Raw genomic sequence first — 25,697 nt, 5'->3', positions numbered from 1 at the left:
CATAATAAAGGTGAGACTGAGTACTGTGTGTAGTGAGCAAGTGTGACCTTAGCTCCTTTAATAAGATTCCAGAGTGCAGGTACCTTGTGGGTGACCTGCTTATATAATGTGCACCCAAGGGATGCTGGGATCCCTTGGGACTCCAACAGGTGGGCCCTCTGATGGTCAGGTGTCATGCAGGTTACAAAGGGTTAAATACTCAACATCACTCCCCCATGAAGTCAACAGTACACTTATTTACAAGGTGAGACGATCTGGGGCTTAATGCTCCCTTGTCGATCGTCTCGGTACAAATGCGGATGTGAGTGGTTTGGTCAGTTCTTCGCTGGGCTGTTGGGCAGCCGGCTTTGCCGGGCTGTTGGGGATGATGAGTTTGGTTTCATGGTCAACAATGATGTCAGTTGTCACTTGTGTGTGTGTGTGTTGGAGGGTCAAATTTGGTGGTGTTCTCTTTGGGCTGTTGGTGAACCGCAATTTGATTTGGTTCAAATGTTTTCTGTGTGCTTGTCCATTGGCCAATTTGACCTGAAACACCCTACTCCCCTCTTTGGCTGTGACCGTGCCAGCAAGTTTGGGACCATGTCCATAATTGAGCACAAACACAGGATCATTGATCTCAATATTGCGTGACAAACTTGCGCGGTCATGGTACACACTTTGTTGATGCCGCTTGCCCTCCACGTGATCATGGAGATCAGGGTGGACAAGAGAGAGCCTTGTTTTAAATGCCCTTTTCATGAGCAGCTCGGCTGGGGAACCCCGATGAGTGAGTGGGGTCTGGTGCGGTAGCTGAGCAGCACTCGGGACAGCCGGGTTTGCAGGAAGCCTCCCGACACTCGTTTCAAGCTTTGCTCGATGGTCTGAACTGTCCGTTCTGGCTGGCCGTTAGATGTGGGCTTGAACGGGGCAGATGTGACGTGTTTCATCCCGTTGCGGGTCATGAATTCCTTGAATTCAGCACTGGTGAAGCAAGGCCCATTGTCGTTGACTAGGACATCAGGCAAGCCGTGCGTGGCAAACATGGCATGTAGGCTTTCAGTGGTGGCCGTGGACGTGCTTATAGACATTATTGCACATTCAATCCATTTTGAGTAAGCGTCCACGACAACCAAAATCATTTTGCCTTGAAATGGGCCCGCATAGTCTACATGGATCCTCGACCAAGGTTTAGAGGGCCACAACCACAAACTTAGCAGTGCTTCTCTGGATGCATTGCTCAGCTGAGAGCAAGTGTTGCACTGGTGCACGCATGACTCTAAATCTGAGTCGATGCCGGGCCACCACACATGGGATTTGACTATGGCTTTCATCATTACGATGCCTGGGTGGGTGCTGTGTAGTTCGCATATGAACGTGTATCTGCCTTTCTTGGGCAAGACCATGCGATTACCCCACAATAGACAGTCTTTGCGTCTGTGGAACGGCTTAATCGCCTCCTGCATCTCCACTGGGACACTGGATCAGCTCCCATGGGGGATACAGTTTTTTACAAGGGACAGTAAAGGATCCTAGCTGGTCCAGGTCCTGATCTGGCGAGCCGTAACGGGGGACTTTGTGTTCTCAAATACCTCCATGACCATGAGCAAGTCCGCTGGCTGTGCCATTTCCATCCCGGTGATGGGCAATGGCAGCCGACTGAGAGCATCTGCGCTGTTCTCTGTGGCGGATTACATAGTTGTATGCCGACAGCATGAACGCCCATCTTTGGATGCGGGCAGAGGCATTGGCATTGATCCCTTTGCTCTCAGAGAACAGCGATATGAGCGGCTTGTGGTCAGTTTCAAGCTCAAACTTGAGGCCAAATAAGTACTGGTGCTTTTTTTTTACCCTGTAGACGCATGCCAGAGCATCTTTTTCAACCATGTTGTAGGCCCTTTCGGCCTTGGACAAACTCCTGGACGCATAGGCGACCGGTTGCAAAATCCCCGATTCGTTAGCCTGTTGTAACACACACCCAACCCCGTATGACGATGCATCGCAAGCTAGCACTAATCATTTACAAGGGTCATACAGGACAAGCAATTTGTTAGAACACAACAGATTTCTGGCATTCTTAAAGGCAGCCTCTTGTGAATTCCTCCATACCGAGTCGACTCCCTTGCACAGTAGCGCATGTAGGATTCTAACAGGGTGCTTAACCCAGGTAGGAAATTACCGAAATAGTTCAGGAGTCCCAGGAACGACCGCAACTCCATCACGTTCTGTGGTCACGGCGCGGTCTTAATGGCCTCCGTCTTGGCGTTGGTGCCGTCTGCTGCGATTCTCCTTCCCAAGAATTCGATGTCCTGTGCCAGGAAAACACACTTCGAGAGTTTCAACCCTGAGCCCCATGCAATCCAACCGACTAAGAACCTCCTCCAGATTCTTCAAGTGCTCCATGATGTCCCGACCTGTAACCAATATGTCGTCCTGGAAGACCACTGTACAAGAAACTGACTTTAGCAGGCTCTCCATGTTCCGCCGCGGCTGACCGAATGCCGAACGGGCACCAGTTGTAGATAAACAGACCTTTGTGCGTGTTGATGCAGGTGAGGCCTTTCGAAGACTTCTCCAGCTCCTGCGTCATGTAGGCGAAGATCAGATCCAGCTTGGTGAGTGTCTTCCCTCCAGCCAGGGTCACAAATAGATTGTCTGCCTTGGTAGCGGGTACTGGTCCTGCAGCAAAAAACGGTTAATCGTTACTTTATAGTCCCCACAAATTCTAATCGTGCCGTCCTTCTTGAGTACCGGGACAATCGGACTGGCCCAGTCGTTGTATTCCACCGGCGTGATGATGCCTTCACGTTGCAGCCTGTCCAGCTCAATTTCCACTTTTTCACACATCATGTATGGTACCGCCCGAGCCTTGTGATGGATGGGTCACTTACCGGGAACCAAATGAATCTGCACTTTCGCCCCCGAGAAGCTTCCAATGCCTGGATCGAACAACGATGGGAACTTGCTCAGAACCCGGGTACATGAGGCGTCGTCGACGGACAAAAGCGCTCAGATGTCGTCCCAGTTCCAGCAGATTTTTCCCAGCCAGTTTCTGCCAAACAACGTGGGGCCATCTCCTGGCACAATTCATCACAGGAGTTCGTGTACTGCTCCGTTGTAGGAGACTTTGACTTCTGCACTGCCAATTACAGGGATTAGTTCCTTGGTGTAAATCCTTAGTTTGGTGTGAATGGAGCTGAACTTGGGCCTGTGTGCCTTTTTACCCCACAGCCTGTCGAAGGCCTTTATACTCATTATGGACTGACTTGCCCCCGTGTCTAGCTCCATCGATACTGGAATGGCGTTCAGTTCAACTTTCAATATTATTGGTGGACATTTCGTAGTGAACGTGTGTACCCCATATGTTACGTCTTGAATAAAAAGTCAGACTCGATACTGCAAGCTCAAAGTAAGTGTGACCATAGTCCTTTATTACAGATCTCAGAGTGCCTCTCCAGCCTGTGAGGTCTCCTTATATACAGGTGCTCCCAGGGAATTGTGGGAGCCCTCTAGTGGTTAGACATGGTATTTACAGGTTTACATACATAACAACACTCCCCCCGCCACCGCCAAAGTCAATAGTGTAACTACTTACAATGTGAGTCGATCTGGGGCCTTCCTTTCCCTGGTTGATCGTCTTGGTGCAAATGCTGGTGTTGGTGAATCATTTGTTGGGCCTTCGCTGAGTTACTGCGCAGCTGGCTTTGGTGGGCTGCTGGGGGTGATGGGTTCTGCTTCGTGGTCAACCGCTGGGTTGGTTGCTACTTGTGTGTGTGTTGGAGGGTCGAAAAAGGTAGAATCTATTGTGGGTTGTTCTGGATAGTCCGGAAATATGAGTTTGGTTTGGTCCAAGTGTTTCCTGCAGATGAGTCCATTTGAGAGTTTGACCACAAACACCCTACTCCCCTCTTTGGCCAAAACAGTGCCAGCAAGCCACTTGGGACCTTGTCCATAGTTCAACACAAATACAGGATCATTTAATTCAATTTCGCATAACACATTTGCGTGATCATGATATGTATTCTGTTGAAGCCGCCTGCTCTCTACCTGTTGTGTAGATCAGGGTGGACTAACGAGAGCCTTGTCTTATCATGAGCAGTTCAGCGGGGGGAACCCCAGTGAGCGAGTGGAATCCTGTGTGGTAACTAAGCAGGACTCGGGAAAAGCGAGTCTGCAGCGAACCTTCAGTTACCCTTTTCAAGCTCTGCTTGATTGTTTGAACTGCTCGTTCTGCCTGACCGTTGGACACTGGTTTAAAGGGGGCAGACATGACATGTTTGATCCCATTGCGGGTCATGAATTCCTTGAATTCGGCACTGGTAAAGCACGGCCCATTGTCACTTACAAGGACATCAGGCAGGTCGTGTCTGGCAAACATGGCTCGTAGGTTTGCCAACATTATCACACATTCAATCCATTTGGATTACGCAGCTACAACCACTAAAAACATTTTTCCCAAGAATGGGCCTGCATAGTCAACATGGACCCTAGATCACAGTTTGGAGGGCCAGGACCATAAACTTAGTGGCGCCTCCCTGGGGCATTGCTTAAATGGGGACATGTGTCACATTTGTGCATACAGGACTCTAAGTCTGCATCGATACCGGGCCACCACACGTGGGATCTGGCTATCGCTTTCACCATTACGATGCCTGGATGTGTGCTGTGGAGATCACTCATGAAGGTGTCCCTGCCGTTTTTTGGCACCACTACCCGATTACCCCATAGGAGGCAGTCTGCCTGTATAGACATTTCATCTTTTCGCCACTGGTACGGCTTTATTTCCTCCTGCTTCTCTAATGGGACGCTAGACCATCTCCCGTGGAGCACATAGTTTTTACTAAGGACAGTAAGGGGTCCTGGCTCATCTAGGTTCTAATCTGTTGGGCGGAAACAGGTGATTGCTCACTCTCGAATGCTTTCATTACCATAATTAAATCTGCAGGCTGTGCCATCTCCACCCCTGTGGTGGGCAATGGCAGCCTACTGAGAGCATCGACACAGTTTTTTGTGCCTGGCCTGTGGCAGATGGTGAAGTTGTATGCGGACAACGTGAGCGCTCATCTCTGGATGCGGGCCGATGCATTCGTATTTATCCCCTTACTTTCAGAAAAAAGGGATATAAGCAGCTGATGGTCGGTTTCCAATTCAAATTTGAGCCCGAACAGATATTGAGGCATTTTCTTTACCCCATAAACACACGCTAATGCTTCTTTTTCGATCTTACTGTAGGCCCTCTCAGCCTTAGACAGACTTCTGTATGCATAAGTAACCCAAATTTCCCAAATTCATTAGCTCATTGCAATACACACCCGACCCTGTATGACGACGCATCACATGCTAGTACCAAATGCTTATATGGATCATACAACACAAGTAATTTGTTTGAACATAACAGCTTTCCAGCTTTCTCAAAGGCATTTTCTTGGCTTTTACCCCATATGCATTCATCTCCTTTACGCAGTAAAGAGTGCAGTGGTTATAATAATGTGCTGAGACCTGGTAAGAAGTTACTAAAATAGTTCAGGAGTTCTAGAAACGACCGCAACTCCATCACACTCTGTGGTCTCGGTGCGTTCTTGATTGCCTCCGTCTTCGAATCGGTGGGCCTGATGCCGTGCGCCGTGATTCTTCTCCCCAGGAACTCCACTTCAGGTGTCAGGAAAATGCACTTCGAGTATTTTAGCCTGAGCCCCACATGATTAAGCCGACTAAGATCCTCCTCCAGGTTCTGCAGGTGCTCAACGATGTCCAACCTGTAACCAAGGTGTCGTCCTGGAAGACCACGGTGCGCGGGACCGACTTCAGCAAGCTTTCCATGTTCCTCTGGAGTATCGCCGCGGCCGATCGAATCCCAAACTGTGTAAATGAAGAGACCTTTGTGCGTGTTGATGCAGGTGAGGCCTTTCGATGATTCCTCCTGCTCCTGCGTCATGTAGGCCAAGGTCAAGTCCAGCTTCGTAAATGTTTTCCTCCCGCCAGCATCGCAAATGATTGTCTGCCTTTGGTAGCGGGTATTGATCCTGCAAACGATTGATAGTTACAGATTCTGACGGTGCTGTCTCCTTTGAGGACTGGAACAATTGGACTGGCCCACTCATTGAATTCGTTCGGCGAAATGATGTCCTCTCATTGCAGCCTGTCCAGCTCGATCTCCACCCTCTCTCTCATCAAGCAAGGTACCGCTCTCGCCTTGTGATGGATGGGTCGCACCCACGGAATCAAATGGATCTGCACTTTTGCTCCTTGGAACTTCCTGATGCCTGGTTCGAACAGCCAGGGGAACTTCCATAGGACCTGGGCACATGAGGTGTCGTCGACGTACAAAAGCGCTCGGACGTCATCCAAGTTCCAGCGTAACTTTCCCAGCCAGCTCCTGCCGAACAGCGTGGGGCCATCGCCCGCTACCACCCAGAGTGGTAACTCATGCACCACTCCATTGTAGGAGACCTTTTTACGGTAGCACTGCCAATTACGGGAATCAGTTCCTTTGTGTACGTTCTAAGTTTAGTACGAATGGGAGTCAGGACTGGCCTTGAAGCCTTTCTGCACCACAATTTATCGAAAGTCTTTGTGCTCATTATGGACTGGCTTGTGCCCGTGTCCAGCTCCATGGACACTGGGAGTCCATTTAATTCAACCTTCAACATTATCGGGGGACACTTTGTGAAGGGGAGAGATGTGGTGATGCACATGCGTCATGATGTCATCACCGCTCTGCTGATGATTGACAGCGGTGGTGACTCTGTCCTGCCTCCCTTCCGGCCCTCTAGACTACTTATTGCTCCACTTCTGTCCCCATTATGACCGACTACTGAACTGCTTCAAAAAAAATGACAAAGAGCTGAATTTCGCGAAAGAGGCGACCTCATCCAACGTGGCGGAAAAATACTTCAGGATCGGTAGTTGGGTGCGACCCATTTCAGGCGGGGTTGATTTTCGGCCCAAGATATCTTACTGCAATTATATCACCATCATATCATCATAGGCGGTCCCTCAAATGAGGATGACTTGCTTCCACACCAAAAGGGATGAGTTCGCAGATGTTTCAATGGAGGACCCGATATTCCAGTCCTGAAGTCCAGGGGTGTAAGATGCCTGCGCGTGGATTTTTTAATTTGTGGTGACCGTTGCACATCAGCCACCACACGGGCTTGACAGAGCTAGGCTTTTATCCAATGGCAAGGGTTAACCAGGACGACTGGAGACCTGCTCTGCTGCAGGACCTAGTACGCACACAAATCGCAGTGAGGGCTGGCCCGTGCTGTCCCGGGCCCTCGGCTCTTCTGGGCCCCGTACCCTCATTTGCCGCACCTCCACTACGACTTTCCTGCTCCTCCGCTGTGCCTGTGCCCCACCAATGTTCCAGCCTATGCTCTAACCGGCGAATGAGAGGTGGTCGAATTGAAACATACAAAATTGTTACAGGGCTTGACAGGGTAGATACAAGGAGGCTGTTTCCTCTGACTAGGAGGGCTCAATCCAAGGATCACAGTCTCAGAATAAGGAGTCGGCTATTTAGGGCTGAGATGAGGAGAAATTTCTTCACTCAGAGGGTGGTGAACCTTTTGAATTCCCTACCCTATCGGGCTGTGGAGGCTCAGTTGATGAGTATATTCAAGACAGAGATCGATATTTTGGATATTAAGGGAATGAAGGGATATGGAGATAGTGCAGGAAAGTGGAGTTAAGGTAAAAGATCAGCCATGATCTTGTTGAATGGTGGAACATGCTCCAAGGGCTGAATGGCCTACTCCTGCTCCTAATTCTTATGTTCTTATGTTCTTATGTTCTTATGTTCTGCGCTAGCCCTGCACTCACATTTTTCATCAATCTCCCCTCATGACCTCTCCATGCTCATCTTGTCCATAAGACCCACTTCCTATTCCCAGCAAATTACTGACCACCCAACTTCCTTTTCTGGCTCCCATGTTAGCTGATATTGTTAACAGTTCGCTCTCCTCAGGTACTGTCCACCTCAACCCTCTCCTCAAAGAAACAACCCTTGACCCCCTCGGTCCTTGCAAACTACTGCCCCATTTCAAACCTCCCTTTGCGCTCCAAATTCTTTGAATGTGTTGTCACCTCCCAAATCCATGCCCGTCTTTCCGCAACTCCATATTTGAATCCCTCCGATCATGCTTCCACCCCTGCCACAGTAACAAAACGGCCCTCATCAAAGTCGCAAATTATATCCTTTGTGAATGTGACAAAGTTAAACTATCCCTCCTTATCCTGCTTGACTTGTCTGTAGCTTTTGACAAGATTGACCACTCCATCTCTTTCAACGCCTCTATACCAACTGGATGGGACTGCACTCGCCTGGTTGCATTCTTTTCCTTCTAACGGTAGTCAGAAAACCATCTGCAATGGCTTCTCTTCCCATCCCTGCATCGTTACCTCTGGTGTCCCCAAAGGATCTATCCTTGGCTCCCATCTAGTTCTCATCTACTTGTTGCCCCTTGACGACATCATCCGAAAACACAGCATCAGTTTTCACATATACGCTGATAACACCCAGCTATACCTCACCACCACTTCTCTTGACCACTCCACAGTCTCTAAATTGTCAGACTGCTTGTCCGACATCTAGTGCTGAATGTATAGAAATTTTCTCCAATTAAATATTAAAGCCATTCTTTTCAGTCGCTGCCACAAAAGCCATTCCCTAGCCACTGATTCCATCCCTCTCCCTAACATCTGTCTGAGGCTGAACTACACTGTTCGCAACTTTGGTGACACATATGACCCTGAAATGAGCTTCCAAACACATATCTGTGGCATAACTAAGACCACCTATTTCCATTTCTGTAACATCGCCCATCTCTAATCCTGCCTCAGCTCATTCGCTGCTGAAACCATGCCTTTGCTTCCTCCAGACTTAACTATTCCAATGTACAGCTGGCTGGCCTCATACATTCTACCATACGTAAACGTGAAATCATCCTAAACTCGGCTGCTCGTGTCCTAACTCGCACCAAGTCCCATTCACCCATCACCCCTGTAGTAGCTGACCTTCATTGGCTCCCAGTTAAGCAATGCATCGAAACAAAATTCTCATCCTTCTTTTGAAATTCTTCTATGGCCTCGCCCCTCCCTATCTCTGTATTCTCCTTTAGCCCTATAACCCCCCTGAGATATCTGTGCTCCTCCAATTCTGGCCTCTTGAGCATCCCTGATTTTAATCACTCAATCATTGATGGCTGTGGCTTCTGTTCCCTAGGCCCTAAGCTCTGGGATTCCCTCCCTAAACCTCTCCACCTCTCTACCCCTTTTTCCTCATTTAAGATGCTCCTTTAAACTTACCTCTGTGACCAAGCTTTTGGTGATCTGCCCTAATTTCTCCTTATGGGGCTCGGTGTCAAATTTTTGTCTAATACTCCTGTGAAGCGCCTTGGGACATTTTGCTATGTTAAAGTTACGATATAGAATCATAGACTCATAGAAATTTACAGCATGGAAGTAGGCCATTCGGCCCATCATGTCTGTGCCGGCCCACAAAGAGCTTTCTAGCCTAATCCCATTTTCCAGCTCTTGGTCCATAGCCTTGTCGGTTAAGGCACTTCAAGTGCATATCCAAGTACATTTAAATGTGGTGAGAGATTCTGCCCTACCATCTTTTCAGACAGTGAGTTCCAGACCCCCACCACCTGCTGGGTGAAAAAATTTACCCTCAAATCCCCTCTACTTTAAATCTATGGCCCCCTGGTTGTTGACCCCTCTACTAAGGGAAATAGGTCCTTCCTAATCGCTCTATCTAGGTCCATCATAATTTTATATCTCTGAAAAAGGTTTCCCCTCAGCCTCCCCTGTTCCAAAGAAAACAACCCCAGTCTATCTAATCTTTCCTGTTAGATAAAATTCTCACATCCAGGCAACAGCCTCGTAAATCTCCTCTGTACCCTCTCTAGTGCAATCACATCTTTCTTTTAATGTGGTGACCTGAACTGCACACAGTACTCTAGCTGTGGCCTAACTCGTGTTTTATATAGTTTAAGAATAACCTCTCTGCTCTTGTATTTTATGCCTCAGCTAATAAAGGTAAGTATTCCGTATGCCTTCTGAACCACCTCAGCTACCTGTCCTGCTGCCATTCAGGGATTTGTGGACATGCACTCCAAGGTCCCTTTGCTCCTCAACACTACTAAATGTCCTACCATTTATTGTGTATTCCCTTGCCTTGTTAGCCCTCCCCAAATGCATTCCCTCACACTTCTCAGGATTGAATTCCATTTGTCACTGTTCTGCCCACCTGACCAGTTCATTGACATCTTCCTGCAGTGTACAGATTTCTTCTTCATTATCAACCTCACGGCCAATTTTTGAATCATCTGCAAACTTCTTAATCATACCCCCTACATTCAAGTCTTAAATCATTGATATATACTACAAAAAGCAAGAGACCTAGTACTGAGCCCTGTGGAACCATCCTGGATACAGCCTTCCAGTCACAAAAACACCCATCGACCATTACCCTGCTCCTGAGCCAATGTTGGATCCAACTTGCCACTTTGCCTTGGATCCCATGTGTTATATATGTGGACTTGTAGTTACTCTGTATAGCCACCAGAGGGCTCATCGCCTGAAGTCCCAAGGGATCCCATAATCCCATGGGAGCACAGGAATTTAAGGAGGCTTCACAGGTTGGAGAGGCACTCTGGAGACCTGCAATAAAAGACTAAGGTCACAATTTACTTTGAGCTCACAATGTTCAGTCTGACTCTTTCTCCATACACAACAGCTGGCGATGAGATACAGATAGCAAGCTGAGAACAGTGGGCATCCTGGAGAAATTTTCGGAGGGAGATGATTGGGAAACTTTTGTGGAGCAACTCGACCAATACTTCGTGGCCAATGAGCTAGATGGGGAAGATTGCGCTGCCAAACGAAGGGCGGTCCTCCTCACCGTCTGTGGGGCCTCATGAAGAATCTGCTTACTCCAGTGAAACCCACGGAGAAATCGTACGACGATTTGTGCACATTGGTTCGAGAGCATTTGAACCCGAAGGAAATCATTCTGATGGCGAGGTACCGGTTCTATACCGACAAAAGGACTGAAGGCCAGGAAGTGGCGAGTTATGTCGTCGAGCTAAGACGCATCGCAGGACATTGTGAATTTGAAGGACATTTGGAGCACATGCTCAGAGACTTTTTCGTACTTGGCATTGGCCAGGAAACCATAATTCGTAAGCTTTTGACTGTAGAGACCCCGACCTTGAGTAAGGCTATAGCGATAGCCCAGGCGTTCATTGCCACCAGTGACAATACAAAGCAAATCTCTCAGCACACAAGAGCTGCTACAAGTTACTGTGAACAAAGTGATGTTGTTTTCAAATCGTAACGTACAGGGCAGGTCACACACACCTGCAGCTGCACGTCCGCAGGTGACTCAGAGTCCACCATCAAGGGTGATGAATGCAAGGGCATTAACACCTTGTTGGCGCTGCGGGGGTGATCATCGTTTCCATTCATGCCGATTCAAAGAGTACGTTTGCAAGGGCTGTGGAACAATGGGACACCTCCAACGAGTGTCCAGGTGAGCTGCAAAGCCTGTTAAACCTGCAAACCACCATGTTGCAGAGGAGGACAGATCCACGGAGAATCACAATGAACCAGAGCTTCAGGTAGAAGAGGCAGAGGTACATGGGGGGCACACATTCACCACGAATTGTCCCCCGATAATGCAAAATGTTGAACTAAATGGACTCCCGGTGTCAATGGAGCTGGACATGGGTGTGAGCCAGTCCATCATGGGCAAAAAGACTTTTGAAAGTTTGAGGTGCAACAAGGCCTCAAGTCCAGTCTTAACTCCAGTTCGCACGGAACTAAGAACTTACAGAAATGAACTGATTCCTGTAATCGGCAGTGCTACTGTAAAGGTCTCCTACGATGGAGCAGTGCACAAGCTATCACTCTGGGTGGTACCAGGTGATGGTCCCACGCTGCTCGGCAGGAGCTGGCTGGGAAAGATACGCTGGAACTGGGATGACTTCCGAGCGCTATCGCCCGCTGACGACACTTCGTGTGCCCAGGTCTTAAACAAATTTCCTCCGCTATTCGAACCAGGCATCGGGAAATTCCACAGAGCAAAATTGCAGGTCCACCTTATTCCAGGGGCGTGACCCATCCATCACAAGGTGAGAGCAGTACCATGGACGATGAGAGAAAGGGTAGAGATTGAGCTAGACCGACTGCAAAGAGAGGGCATCATTTCACCAATCGAGTTCAGCGAGTGGGCCAGTCCTATTGTCCCAGTCCTCAAGGGAGATGGCATCGTCAAAAACTGTGGCTATTACAAAGTAACTATCAATCGTTTCTCCCTGCAGGCTCAATACCCACTACCAAAGACCGATGACCTCTTTGCAACGCTGGCGAGAGGAAAGACTTTCACGAAGCTAGATCTGACTTCAGCCTACATGAAGCAGGAACTGGAGGAATCATCGAAGGCTCTCACCTGCATCAACACGCACAAAGGTCTTTTTGTTTATAACAGATGCCCATTTGGAATCCAATCAGCGGCAGCGATATTTCAGAGAAACATGGAAAGTTTACTGAAGTCGGTCCCGCTAACCGTGGTCTTCCAGGACGACATCTTGGTCACAGGTTGGAACACAGTCGAGCACCTGCAGACCCTGGAGGAGGTTCTTAGTCGACTCACCCGCATGGGGCTCAGGTTAAAATGCTCGAAGTGTGTTTTCCTGGCGCCTGAAGTGGAATTCTTGGGAAGGAGGATTGCGGCAACGGCATCTGGCCCACCAACGCGAAGACGGTGGCAACCGGGAATGTACCAAGGCCACAGAACGTGACGGAGCTGCGGTCGTTTCTGGGACTCTTGAACTACATTGGTAACTTCTTACCGGGTCTCAGCACCCTGCTAGACCAACTACATGTCTTACGACGAAAAGGGGGCGAATGGGTTTGGGGCAAAAGCCAAGAAAATGCCTTTGTAAAAGCGAGAAAATTGTTATGCTGAAACAAATTGCTTGTGTTGTAGTATCCATGTAAGCGTTTGGTACTATCATGTGATGCGCGTCATATGGCGTCGGGTGTGTATTGCAACAAGCTAACGATTTTGTGAAACTGCAATTGGTTGCTTATGCATCCAGGAGCCTGTCTAAGACTGAGAGTGCCAACAGCATGATTGAGAAAGAAGCGTTAGCGTGTGTCTATGGGGTAAAGAAAATGCATCAATACCTGTTTGCGCTAAAATTTGATTTGAAACTGATAATAAGCCACTTACATCCCTGTTTTCCGAGAGTAAAGAGATAAATACCAAGGCATTGGCCCACATCCAGAGATGGGCGCTCACATTGTCCACATACAACTACGCCGATGCTCTCAGTAGGCTGCCATTGCCCACCACGGAGGTGGAAATGGCGCATCCCACAGATCTAGCCATGGCTATTGAAGCATTTGAGAGTGAGCAATTACCGGTCACTGCTCAGCAGATCAAAACCTGGACAAGCCAGGACCCCTTATTATCCCTCGTCAAAAGCTGTATGCTTCACGGGAGCTGGTCCAGTGTCCCAGTGGAAATGCAGGAAGAGATAAAGCCGTTCCAGCGGTGCAAAGATGAAATGTCTATACAGGCAGACTGCCTTCTGTGGGGCAATCGAACAGTGGTCCCCAAGAAGGGCAGAGACACCTTCATCAATGACCTCCACAGTACCCCCCCCCAGGCATCCTAATGATGAAAGTGATAGCCAGATCCCACGTGTAGTGACCCGGTATCGAAGCAGACTTAGAGTCCTGCATTCACAGATGTAATACATGCTCACAGTTAAGCAATGTACCCAGGGAGGCACTGCTAGGTTTATGGTCTTGGCCCTCCAAACTGTGGTCCAGAGTCCATGTCGACTATGCAGGCCCGTTCTTGGGTAAAATGTTCCTTGTGGTTGTAGATGTGTATTCCAAGTGGATTGAATGTGAGATAATGTCGGGTAGCACGTCCGCGACCACTACTGAAAGCCTGCGGGCCACGTTTGCCACACACGGCTTACCCGATGTCCTGGTGAGCGACAACGGGCCATGTTTTACCAGTGCTGAGTTCAAAGAATTCATGACCCGTGACAGGATCAAACATGTCACATCTGCCCCATTTAAACCAGCGTCCAATGGTCAGGCAGAGAGAGCAGTGCAAACCATCAAGCAAGGCTTGAAGACGGTAACTGAAGGCTCACTGCAGACTCGCCTATCCCGAGTCCTGCTTAGCTACCGCACGAGACCCCACTCACTCACTGGGATCCCACCTGCTGAACTGATCATGAAAAGAGCACTTAAAACAAGGCTCTCGTTAGTTCACCCGGATCTACATGAACAGGTAGAGAGCAGGCAGCTTCAACAAAGTGCATACCATGATAGCGCAAATGTGTCACACAAGATTGAAATCAATGTTCCTGTATTTATATTAAATTATGGACAAGGTCCTAAGTGGCTTCTCGGCACTGCCTTGGCCAAAGAGGGGAGCAGGGTGTTTCGGATCAAACTTTCAAATGGACTCATTCACCGGAAACACTTGGACCAAATCAAACTCAGATTCACGGACTATCCTGAGCAAGCCACCTTGGATTCTACCTTTTTTGTTCACCCAACATACACACCAGTGGCAACCAGCACCATGGTTGAACACGAAGCAGAACCCACAGCAGCCCTGCAGGGCCCAACACACCAGGCAGCCCAACAAGGCCAGCTGCACAGCAGTCCAGCGAGGGTCCAACAAATGATTCAACAACACCAGCCTTCACACCGAGACAATCAACCAGTGCAAGAAGGGCCCCAGATCGACTCACATTGTAAATAGTTACACTATTGACTTTGGCGGAGGTGGGGGGGAGTGCTGTTATATATGTGGACTTGTATTTACTCTGTACAGCCACCAGAGGGCACATCTGCTGAATTCCCAAGGGATCCCATAATCCCTTGGGGGCACAGGTATTTAAGGAGGCTTCACAGGTTGGAGAGGCACTCTGGCGACCTGCAATAAAAGACTAAGGTCACACTTTATTTTGAGCTCACAGTGTTCAGTCTGACTCTTTCTCCTTATACAACACGATGAACTTTTACTTATGTGACCAGTCTGCTATGTGGTACCTTATCAAAAGCCTTTCTAAAATACATATACACTACATCATATGTACTGTCCTCATTGACCCTTCTTGTGACCTCCTCAAAAAATTCAATCAATTTAGTCAGACACAACTTTCCCTTAACAAATCCATGCTGACTTTCCTTGATTAATCCGTGTCATTCTAAATGAAGATTTATCCTATCCCTCAGAATTTTTTCCAATAATTTTCCCACCACTGAGGTTAGTCTGACTGGCCTGTAATTACGCAGTCTATCCTTTTCTGTATTTGTAAACAACGATACAACGTTAGCAGTCCTCTAGTCCTCTGGCACTACACCTGTAGCCATTGAGGATTGGAACATGATGGTCAGAGCCTGTTATTTCCTCTTTTGCTTCTCTTAACAGCCTGGGATAACTTTCATCCGAGCCTGTGGATTTATCCTCTTTTAAAGCTGTGAAGACCCTTAATACTTCCTCCCTCACTATGTTCATTTCATCTAATATATCACACTCCTCCTCACTGATTTCAATATCTATATTGTGCGTTCTTTTGTGAAAACAGATGCAAAGTATACATTAAGCACCACACCCACGTCTTCCGTCTCCACACACAGATTACCTTTATGGTCTACAATAGGCCCGACTCTTTCTTTAGTTGTCCAAATACAATTTTTTTTTTAACCCTACTATTTTTTTAATCTACTATTGCTGGTGTTTGTTTGCATCTTTTGGTATACCATCCAATACCCTATCTTGCTCGAGGTCCTCATATAAATGTCTTCCAGCAAAGGTTACTAAGTGGTAATCATATCTGATTTCTCCCAGCTCACGCTGTGTATACGATTGTGGTTCTTTCCACTGAGTCCCCTCAGCTGAGCTCAGATAATCTGCAGCCATCATGAACTCTGTGTCACATCATGCAACGCATTTCATTTAACCTTCAGGTGAGCCAACAGGAATCTCAAATATAGACAATATATTGGACCCATCACAGGACTATATACAAAGCTGAGCCATTCTAAAAAGTGTAATCTGTTGGGGCTGAATTGTTTGCAGACTTTTCAACCTACAATCTTTCAGACACAAGCTCTTTCCATTGTAAAAATAAACCTGTTTTTTGGACTTTCCCCAGATTGAACTCATATGTAAACTTCCATTATCAGTAGGTGGACACACAGGTTTTGTAATGAGAGCAGTCAGGGCGTATACGACATTATTTCGCTGGGGATTACCTGTACTAAACTGTGATCTGTATGATTGACCATGTCAGCTAAGTAGTGGAAGAGTTAAAAACAACGAGGACTGCACATCTCACAAGTGAGGTAATTGTCTGGTTTCTTACCTTTAATGCTGGATGTCTGTGTACTGGGTACATGCTGTTGGAGAGAAATTGTGTTGTGGACTGACAACATTTTATTCTAAGTGGAGTGCAATAACACGTTTCGGGAAGTTAATAGTTAATCCTGATTTCAGTATTGCAAGAAACAAAGGCGTTGCATGTTATCTGCTTCATATTCCTATTGGGAGTGGTGCCAATTGTAGTTGTGTTTCATATTGTAAAAGTTTTGAGACATCCACTTGTAAAAACTTTTATTTTATGTCTGCTCTCTCAGGTGGATGTAAAAGATCCCTTGTCAGTATTTCGAAGAAGAGCAGGGAAGTTCTCACCAGTGTCGTGGCCAAAATTTATCCCTCAATCAACATAACAATTACAGATTATCTGATCATTATCACTGCTCCTGGTCATTGTTGTTTGTGGGAGCTTGCTGTGTGCAAATTAGCTGCCGCGTTTCCCACATTACAACAGTGACTACACTCCAAAAGTACTTCATTGGCTGTAAAGCGCTTTGAGATATCCGATGGTCATGAAAGGCACTATCCAATTTGGAGTGTATATCCAAGCCTTTCTTTCTTTTTTATGGAGCGAGAACTGTTTTACAGCAGTGGGATATTTTCATATTGCCTAGAATATTATTTTACTCGATTATTTTTCTTGGTCACATGATGTAGGATTTTCCAAATTTTTTTTATCCCTGACATTAGTCACAGTTTTTTTCTTTTTTTCTTTTTTCACCTCCCCACAGAGTTAGTATTATAAGCAGTTGTTGAGGTTTGTCCATAAGGAAGGTGTGGAGAGACTTCTTGAACCACTGCAGTCCATGTGCTGTTAGGTGGGAAGTTTCATGATTGTGATCCAGCAATGATGAAGGAACAGTGATATACACTCCAAGTCGGAATTGTACGTGACTTCGAGGGTAACTTGGAGGTGATAGTGTTCCCATGTACCTGCTGCCCCCTCCTCCTTCTAGGTGGTAGAGGTCTCGGTCTTGGGAGATGCTGCCAAAGAAGCCTTAGTGAGTTGCTGCAGTGCATCTTGTAGATGGTATGCACTGCAGCCACAGTGCAGGGAGTGGATGTTTAAGCTGATGAATGGAGTGCCAATCAAGTGGCCTGCTTTGTCCTGGATGGTGTTGAGCATCTTTTGTAACTGTACTCATCCAGGCAAGTGGAGAATATTCCATCACACTCCTGACTTGTACCTTTTAGGTTGTTCCTGACATTTGGTCATCTTCATTTATGCTGTGTGTTTTACTGGAGTGCTCTCTGACATAACTCAAAATCAGAATTCCTACAGTGGATATTTCTGTGTTGATGCTTGTTATAGGTGGAATTAGGTGCAGAATAATACATGGGCCTATGACGCCCAAGGACTCCAGCCAAATATAGGGCCCCTGGTAAATATCACTATAATGCTGAAACACTGCATACATCATCCGCAGGATCATTTAATTTAAGCGTTGTGTATTGTGATATGATTTGTCTGATTATTAATGCAGTGTCTAAACATTCTATGGACCTATTCCATCATGCAGTTTTCTGCACATTTGTGTTTCAATGTTTCAGGAGGAGTTTGTGTGGGAGGGGTCCAATTTTCTTTGAAGAAAATTAGGCGAGGTGTAAAACAGACAGCTGATTTGCTCTCATCTGTTTTTTGCCTGGTGATAGTAGTTAAATAGCCCCTTGTCATTTTAAAACACTTTTTAAAATCTTCCCATCCCAATAGTTGTGGCAGAATTCTTGTATTATATCTATCTATCTTGTGTGTGTCTGTCATACTTCAAATTTCAACATGTCGCACTTTGATGTGGATGCAAAGCAATCTTTTTAAGCATTAATGAAAGAGAAAGTGAGCTGGTCATCTCCTGCTGACGGTTCTGACTTTGGTGAAGGAGTCAGAGATTTGCAAGCAGCTACCATCGACAGAGAACAATTAGCCTGTGCTTGGAATTGGGATCTGACTGACAGCAGTTAGATTTAAAATGTACCTAATTATGTCCATTGGACCTTGTGACAGAAAGACTTTATATAGCGCCTTTCACGACCACCGGACGTCTCAAAGCACTTTACAGTTAATTAAGTACTTTTGGAGTGCAGGCACTGGTATAATGTGAGAAACGCAGCAGCCAATTTGCGCACACAAGCTTCCAGAATCAGCATTGTGATAATCTGTTTTTGTTATGTTGATTGAGGGATAAATATTGGCCAGGAAACCAGGGATAACTCCTCTGCTCACCTTCGCAATAGTGCAATGGGATCTTTTACGTCCACCTGAGAGAGCACTCTGGGCCTCGGTTTAACATCTCATCCAAAGGATGGCACCTCCAACAGTGTAGTGCATTGGAGTGTCAGCCTAAATTTATGTGCTCAATCCCATGGAGTGGAAATTGAACCCACAACCTTCTGACTCACAGGTGAGTGTGCTACCCACTGAGGCACAGCTGTCACTGGGACAAACAATATGCACTTGATCCTTTGAGCAGCAGAGTAATGAATTGTATATTACATGGTTTAATGCTTCTGTCCTTTGAATTAACTTGACCGTTGCTGCAGAAGAATTGTTTTTATTTTATTTTTTAACTCTTTTGATTTCCTATGATAATGATGGGAGGATGTACGCTCCAGTAACAAAAGCTGAACTGCAGTGTGCAGCACGAGGGAAAGTGAAAGCTTGCTCCACAGCTCCGTAACATCTGCGCTCTTAATATAATTCAGAGTAAACCCTTGGTGCATTAGTTCCATAGAATCATAGAATCATAGAAATTTACAGCACGGAAGGAGGCAATTTTGGCCCATCGTGTCTGCGCTGGCCGACCAAGAGCTATCCAGCCTAATCCCACTTTCCAGCTCTAGATCCATAGCCCTGTATGTTACGGCACTTTAAGTGCACATCCAAGTATTTTTAAATGTGGTGAGGCTTTCTGCCTCTACCACCCTTTCAGGCAGCAAGTTCCAGACTCCCACCACCTCTGGGTAAAGAACTTTCCCCTCATACCTCCCCCATATCACTTTAGCTCTATGCCCCCTGGTTGTTGACCCCTCCACCAAGGGAAAGAGGTCCTTCCTATCCACTCTATTTGTTGTGTAATATTTTTGTTTTCTGCTCAACATCTCAACATCTTGCATTAAATTGTTTGTTCTTTATTTTACATAAAACAGTTCCAACCCTTAATATAAATGAAAGGTGTTGCTAAGCTTTTTTTACTAATAATTGATAATTAAACTGTCTTGCTTTAAAATTAGTTTGGTCATTCAATTATTTCATTATGGAACAATAGTTTCCTCTGTAGGAAAATACATTCTTCATCAGGGCAAGCAGCCAAGGGTTATCTGACCATAATCATTCATAGGCAGAGATGTCATGCTTTTTGACATTGATATGCAAACTCTCCAGAATATCACAACTCCAATAGGGTGCCAGCAGCTGAAATGACAGACGCGATAGAAAAGGCCATTCCAATTTTCCCCGAATGAGAGCCACTGCCACATTATGGATGAGATGTGCAATCGTGATGTCAAAAAATAACTCAGTCTAATTGGAATGAAAGAAAATTGCTCTATCTTAGGGATGGACACACATCATTTTGGTGTAGCATTATTCTTTAAGGCCTGGGGCAAAAATACATTTCTCTGCCCATTTGACTTTGTGGCTCACTTACACAACTCATTATTCTTGATGCTAAACATGAAAAAAAACAATAATTTTCAAAACCATTCACAATCTACTCTGCCAAAGGTGGAGATTGTGGAAGCCCTGTGCAAATGTGGCCTTTAGGCTGACCCTCACAGCATCTGCTAAAACATAGGTAACTGCCATTCCAGAAGCCACCGATTTAATTTGTTGCACACAACAGTTTCACTCCCTTGCATTCCCCAAGTCAATAAGGGTGTTGTCCATGGCAACAGCCTTGCTAGTGACGTCCATATCCTGAGAATATTTTTTGTAACTTCATGTTTGAATTTTGCCAATCATGTTTCCACCCACCCCTGTCACTGCACTAAAAACTTCCCTAATCAAAGTCAAAAAAGGCATCCTTTGAGACTGTGACCTTGGTATACTATCATTCACTGTCTTCCTTGACTTTTCTGCAATCTTTGACCTAGTTGATCACACTATTTCCTTTCCAATGCCTCTCCTCTGTTGCCCATTAGGAACTGCCCTTTCTTGGTTTCACTCTTACGGATCCAACCATACCCAGAGCATCTCCAGCAATGGCTTGTCTTCGCACCTCGCCCCATTCCTCTTCCTCATCTACATGCTGTCCCTTAACGACATCACCTGAACACGAGATTAGATTCCACAGGTACGCTGATAGAACTCAGCTTTACCTCTCCGCTCAATCCCTCCACTGCCCCTGTGTTATCAGATTGCTTGTCTGACTTCCCGTGCTAGGTGAGCCACACTTTCCTCCACATTGAGAAGACAGAAACCATCATGTTTGCCTGCACCACAAACTCTGTAAGATCACCATTGATTCCATCCCGCATCTCATCTAGGGTTCAACCAGACCACTTGCAACATTGCGCTCTATTTGACACAGAGTTGCATTTCCAACACCATGGGCTCAAGTTTCGGACCCCCGCTAGAAGAGCACACGTCGGAGAGGTCCGCTAACTTGTGGAACAGAAATTGCGCCGAATACTTATCTCGCGATTCTCGGATATATGTTGGGCCGGTTCCAGCTCTGCGCGGCGCAGCTGCTGGGGGCGGAGCTACAGCCCTGTGCCAAAAAGAGTGGCGGCAGCTGTGCATGTGTGCAGTGGAGGCCGTGTGTGTGCGCAGTAGCTCCTGGCCCTTCCAGCGTGTCTCCGGGCGATGACCCTATCCCTGGCCAAAGGAACGTTGCCCCTATCCTGGGCCGAATGGCCTGACTGCCCTTACCTCTTCCATGGTGGCCTGCCCGGCATCTCCTGGGGGCAGGCCCCGCCCAAACTCCTCGTCGGCAGCGTGCCCGCCCGGCATCTCCTGGGGGCGGGCCCCGCCCAAAATCCTCGTCGGCAGCGGGCCCCACCCGACCGGCATCTCCTCGGGGGCGGGCCCCACCCGAGCAGCTCTTCAGCAGGCTGTTGGAGGGCTCCCGGTGCTGCAGTAGGTGAGTAGAAACTTTAAATTTTTACTTATTGATTGATTTTTTATTATTTTTAATTTTTTAATTTTTTTGTTTGATTGATTGATTTAATGGTTGATTTATTGATTTATTGATTTATTTATCATTTATTATTGATGATGGCTCTTTATTGGTAAAAGTGAAGTGTTTAATGCTTGTAAAATCCCCTAACTTCCCTGTACCTTCCCTTCCCCCCACACTATCTCTCGCTCCCTGCGCCTAATTCCTAAAATGTAGGTAAGGTTTTTCTGAGCATAAAAAATCTACACTTACTCCATTCTAAGTTAGTTTGGAGTAAGTTTTCGCTGCCTAAACTTGCAAAACAGGCGTAAGTGGCTGGTAATGCCTCCTTTTGAAAAAAAAACTGTTCTAAAACAAAATTATTCTAACTAACTAGAATTGGAGCAAACTAACTGCAGAGAATTGACATTTCTAAGATACTCCATACTAAACTAGTTGCTCCAAAAAAATAGGAGCAACTCAAGCCGAAACTTGAGCCCTATATTTTCTCCATCACAAAAACCACCTTCTTCTCCCTCCATAACCTCAACCATCTCCACCCCTGGCTCAGCCCATCTGCTGCCGAAACCCTTATTCATGCCTTTTGTCAACTCAAGACTCGACTATTCAAATACTGTTGAGGCCGGCAACTGGTTTAACCTCCACGCTGCATAAACTTCAGCTCATCCAAAATTCAGCTGCCTATATTCTATCCTGCACCAAGCTCCACTCACCTGTGATATATTCCTTACGACATCACAAACTTCAAGATGGCTAGCAACACAAGAACTTATCAGGTTTATTCTTGTAAACAGCAATGGCTGCATTAACATTGTAGTCCAATAGGCGGAGCAGTAGTCGAACTAGGTGGAACTATATATTACACTTCTCCCTTCTTAATGAAGAAGTAATTATAACAAACATTCATCACACATAACTTGCATGGTTATACATAACAAAAGATATGGACTTATTTTGACATATTTACAAATCAAACTGAACTACTGTTTCGAAGAGGATATCTTCACTCTCGAATAGAACTTTCCAAACATGGTGTTGAACTTAGACTCATTCTAGACTGAGAACATAAGAACATAAGAAATAGGAGCAGGAGTAGGCCATACGGCCCCTCGAGCCTGCTCCGCCATTCAATAAGATCATGGATAATCTGATCATGGACTCAGCTTCACTTCCCTGTCTGCTCCCCATAACCTCTTATCCCTTTATCTGTTAAGAAACCGTCTATTTCTGTCTTAAATTTATTCAATGTCCCAGCTTCCACAGCTCTCTGAGGCAGCGAATTCCAGAGATTCACAACCCTCTGAGAGAAGACATTTCTCCTCATGTCTGTTTTAAATGGGCGGCCCCTTATTCTAAGATCGTGCCCTCTAGTTCGAGTCTCCCCCATCAGTGGAAACATCCTCTCTGCATCCACCCTGTCAAGCCCCCTCATAATAGAAACATAGAAACATAGAAAATAGGTGCAGGAGTAGGCCATTCGGCCCTTCTAGCCTGCACCGCCATTCAATGAGTTCATGGCTGAACATGCAACTTCAGTACCCCATTCCTGCTTTCTCGCCATACCCCTTCATCCCCCTAGTAGTAAGGACTTCATCGAACTCCTTTTTGAATATATTTAGTGAATTGGCCTCAACAACTTTCTGTGGTAGAGAATTCCACAGGTTCACCACTCTCTGGGTGAAGAAATTCCTCCTCATCTCGGTCCTAAATGACTTACCCCTTATCCTTAGACTGTGTCCCCTGGTTCTGGACTTCCCCAACATTGGGAACATTCTTCCTGCATCTAACCTGTCTAACCCCGTCAGAATTTTGAACGTTTCTATGAGGTTCCCTCTCAATCCTCTGAACTCCAGTGAATACAAGCCCAGTTGATCCAGTCTTTCTTGATAGGTCAGTCCCGCCATCCCGGGAATCAGTCTGGTGAACCTTCGCTGCACTCCCTCAATAGCAAGAATGTCCTTCCTCAGGTTAGGAGACCAAAACTGTACACAATACTCCAGGTATGACCTCACCAAGGCCCTGTACAACTGTAGCAACACCTCCCTGCCCCTGTACTCAAATCCCCTCGCTATGAAGGCCAACATGCCATTTGCTTTCTTAACCGCCTGCTGTACCTGCATGCCAACCTTCAATGACTGATGTACCATGACACCCAGGTCTCTTTGCACCTCCCCTTTTCCTAATCTGTCACCATTCAGATAATAGTCTGTCTCTCTGTTTTTACCACCAAAGTGGATAACCTCACATTTATCCACATTATACTTCATCTGCCATGCATTTGCCCACTCACCTAACCGATCCAAGTCGCTCTGCAGCCTCATAGCATCCTCCTCGCAGCTCACACTGCCATCCAACTTAGTGTCATCTGCAAATTTGGAGATACTACATTTAATCCCCTCATCTAAATCGTTAATGTCCAGTGTAAACAGCTGGGGCCCCCAGCACAGAACCTTGCAGTGCCCCACTAGTCACTGCCTGCCATTCTGAAAAGTCCCCATTTACTCCTACTCTTTGCTTCCTGTCTGACAACCAGTTCTCAATCCATGTCAGCACCCTACCCCCAATTCCATGTGCTTTAACTTTGCACATTAATCTCTTGTGTGGGACCTTGTCGAAAGCCTTCTGAAAGTCGAAATATACCACATCAACTGGTTCTCCCTTGTCCACTCTACTGGAAACATCCTCAAAAAATTCCAGAAGATTTGTCAAGCATGATTTCCCTTTCACAAATCCATGCTGACTTGGACCTATCATGTCACCTCTTTCCAAATGCACTGCTATGACATCCTTAATAATTGATTCCATCATTTTACCCACTACCGATGTCAGGCTGACCGGTCTATAATTCCCAGTTATCTCTCTCCCTCCTTTTTTAAAAAGTCGGGTTACATCTTGATAAGATCACCTCTCATTCTTCTGAATTCCAAAGAATTGAGGCACAACCTACTCAACCTTTCCTCATAAGTCAACCTCCTCATCCCCGGAATCAACCTAGTGAACTTTCTCTGAACTGCCTCCAAAGCAAGTCTTTCCTTTCGTAAATATGGGAACCAAAACTGCACGCAGTATTCCAGGTGTGGCCTCAACAATTCCTTATATATCTGTAGTGACTTCTCTACTTTTATACTCCATCCCCTTTGCAATAAAGGCCAAGATACCATTGGCCTTTCTGATCACTTGCTGTACCTGCATACTATCCTTTTGTGTTTCATGCACAAGTACCCCCAGGTCCCGCTGTACTGCAGCACTTTGCAATATTTCTCCACTAAAATGATAACTTGCTCTTTGACTTTTTCTGCCAAAGTGCATGACCTCACACTTTCCAACATTATACTCCATCTGTCAAATTTTTGCCCACTCACTTAGCCTGTCTATGTCCTTTTGCAGATTTTTTGTGTCCTCCTCATACATTGCTTTCCCTCCCATCTTTGTATCATCAGAAAACTTGGCTACGTTACACTCAGTCCCTTCTTTCAAGTTGTTCATATAGATTGTAAATAGTTGGGGTCACCGCACTGATCCCTGCGGCACCCCACTAGTTACTGGTTGCCAACCAGAGAATACCCCCAACTCTGTGAACTTTTATCTTGTGCAGTAACCTTTTATGTGGCACCTTGTCAAATGCCTTCTGGAAGTTCAAAATACACCACATCCACTGGTTCCCCTTTATCCACCCTGTTTGTTACATCCTTAAAGAACTCCAACAAATTTGGCAAACATGACTTCCCCTTCATAATCCATGCTGACTGCCTGACCGAATTTTGCTTTTCCAAATGTCCTGCTACTGCTTCTTTAATAATGGACTCCAACATTTTCTCAACCACAGATGTTTGGCTAACTGGTCGAGAGTTTCCCACTTTTTGTCTGCCTCCTTTTTTAAATAGCGGCATTACATTTGAAGTTTTTCAATCTGCTGGGACCTCCCCAGAATCCAGGGAATTTTGGTAAATTACAACCAAAGCATCCACAATCCCTGCCGTTACTTCTCTTAAGACCCTGGGCTGCAAGCCATCAGGTCCAGGGGATGTATCTGCCTTTAGTCCCATTATCTTACTGATTACCACCTCCTTAGTGATTGTGATTATGTTAATTTCCCCCCACTATAGCCGCTTGGCTATCCACTGTTGGAATATTGTTCATGTCCTCTACCGTAAAGACTGATACAAAATATTTGTTCAGAGTTTCTG

Source organism: Pristiophorus japonicus, chromosome 3, assembly GCF_044704955.1.
Source record: "Pristiophorus japonicus isolate sPriJap1 chromosome 3, sPriJap1.hap1, whole genome shotgun sequence".
Classification (NCBI taxonomy): Eukaryota; Metazoa; Chordata; class Chondrichthyes; family Pristiophoridae; genus Pristiophorus; species Pristiophorus japonicus.
The sequence above is the reverse complement of the archived record's forward strand: the minus strand, read 5'-3'. Positions refer to the sequence as shown.